Consider the following 2054-nt stretch of genomic DNA (forward strand, 5'->3'; position numbering starts at 1 on the left):
GAAAGTCTCCTCACTGGATGATTCAGCCAACCCTCCATCATAAGCCAGCCCTGAGCATACTAAAGTCACCTTGAGCAGTCAACAGTAATGATGGTTGCATGATTTGTCTGGAATCCTTGTGCCAGTTCTACTGGATAGAAATCTCACATTTAAACAAATGAAGAAACAGAGGCTCAGAGAGGGTAAGAGGCTTTCCCAAGGTCACACAGCCTGCCACAGAAATACTAAAATTCAAATTCCCAGCTTCAGGAGGAAAAGTTGAATAGTTGAATGTTTCCTGGTACTTGGTTGTTTTTTTTTTTGTTTTGTTTTGTTTTGTTTTTGTTTTTGTTTTGTTTTGTTTTGTTTTGTTTTTTGTTTTTTTCCAGTATGGGGAATTGAACTCAGGACCCTGCACTTGGCACTTGCTTTTCCGACAGGCTATAGTGAATGCCTGGAAAGCTCTGGGGATTAAAGAGCATGGCAGCCAAAGGTCCCAGAAAATCAGCGACTCAGTATCCACACTGTGCCACCTGGCCTTGGCCCAAGAAGCTCTTGGATGCCTTGCAGCATGGAGGCCTGGAGGGAACAGCCCCAGGCTGATCGCAGACAGCACTGTTGTGGAATCCTGATTGTGCCATCTACAGGTTTCCAAGCTCAGGCAGCTCATCTAACTCCAGCGAGGCTCACTTCCTCTGAGCAATGAGGCTGTCGACCTCTTGGGGTTGACCCTGGTCTTGGTCTTGAAGTACCTGGCATGGAGGACAGCAGCTCTTCTTATTCTAACTAGTCCTTCCAAGTGCATCCCAGGCCCATGGCCTCTGTGAAGCCCTCAACAATCACCTTCTCCTAAGCACTGGACAACCATTCATCTGTTTCTTCATTCAACCAATATTTAAAATGCAGTGTCCTAGTGCTTAGCACTCTTGTAATTACTGGGTCCTGTTCTAGTTCCTCACTAGACCAGGCTCTTTCTGGGGGTAGAGATATAGTCTGAGTCATCTCAGAATCTTAAATGCTTAGCCCACGGTCTGGAGAGAGGTGGGTTGGGGAAGAAATAATAGTCAAGCAAGATACGAGGAAAAGAAAATCTGCTCCAAAAATCTACCACAGTTCTGTAGCCACACAGACAGGAAAAGCACCTGGTCCTTGCCAGCCTCCTCTGCCAGGGCCTTCTGAATCCCTATTGACAGAGCAGACAGGACAGGAATATCAATGACGGCCTGGGTGACAGGTCTCAGATGAGCTTCGTGCTCAGAGTGCAGGCAGGCAAGAGAGGCACAGCTGTAGAAAGGAAAATTCCGTCTGTGCAGCCCACAGGGACAGACTGCGGCCAGGCCTGGCAGCAGGGACTCTGCCCACACGCAGTCCAGCCAAGCCCCAGCCCATGCCCTGCCCTGCCCAGTTCCAAGTTCCATCCCGCCCTGCCCCCACCCCACCCCGCCCCCTCCAAAAGCTCACCCCTCCGCCTCCAGGTAGGTGCTCTTAGAAGCAGGTGGTGGGGCAGAATTGGGAGTCTTAGCTCCAGCACTCTGCAGAGCTGAAGCTCAGATCCCGAGCCTTGGGCAAGAGCTCCAGGGGTGAGGAAGAGGTCTTCTTCCTCGTGGTTCCCCAGAAATGCCCATTCCGACTGCATACCCTTCTCCATAGACTGTAGAGCACTTCTTGGCAAGGCATTCCTGGCCCTCCTACAACCTTCCCAGCGCATTGCCCACCCCTTCAGCCTGCTCCTCCCCTGTCCCCTAACTAAAGGAGGCCACATAAAACCTGTGTGCCTTTGCCAGGCCGCCACCTCTTCCTGGAGGCAACCTGTTCCTGCTCTGGAAACAGGCCTCAGACAAGGGCTGAGGAATCACCCTTCAGCCCAGGAGTGGGAAGATGGGATAGCGAGGGCAGGTGAGCCGGTAGCCCCTCTGGGAATGGGAGTTCATCCTGCTAGGGAACCCAGTGGATACTGCAGGAACATTGCAGAGACCCACTGGAGGAGCAAAGAATGAAGGGCATTCAGCCACGTCCCTTTGGAGACAAGTAAGCAGGCTTCTGGCAACACTGCCTCTGTCCCCAGCAGCTGCAGG

Source organism: Octodon degus, unplaced genomic scaffold, assembly GCF_000260255.1.
Source record: "Octodon degus isolate 3935 unplaced genomic scaffold, OctDeg1.0 scaffold00233, whole genome shotgun sequence".
NCBI classification, from domain to species: Eukaryota; Metazoa; Chordata; class Mammalia; order Rodentia; family Octodontidae; genus Octodon; species Octodon degus.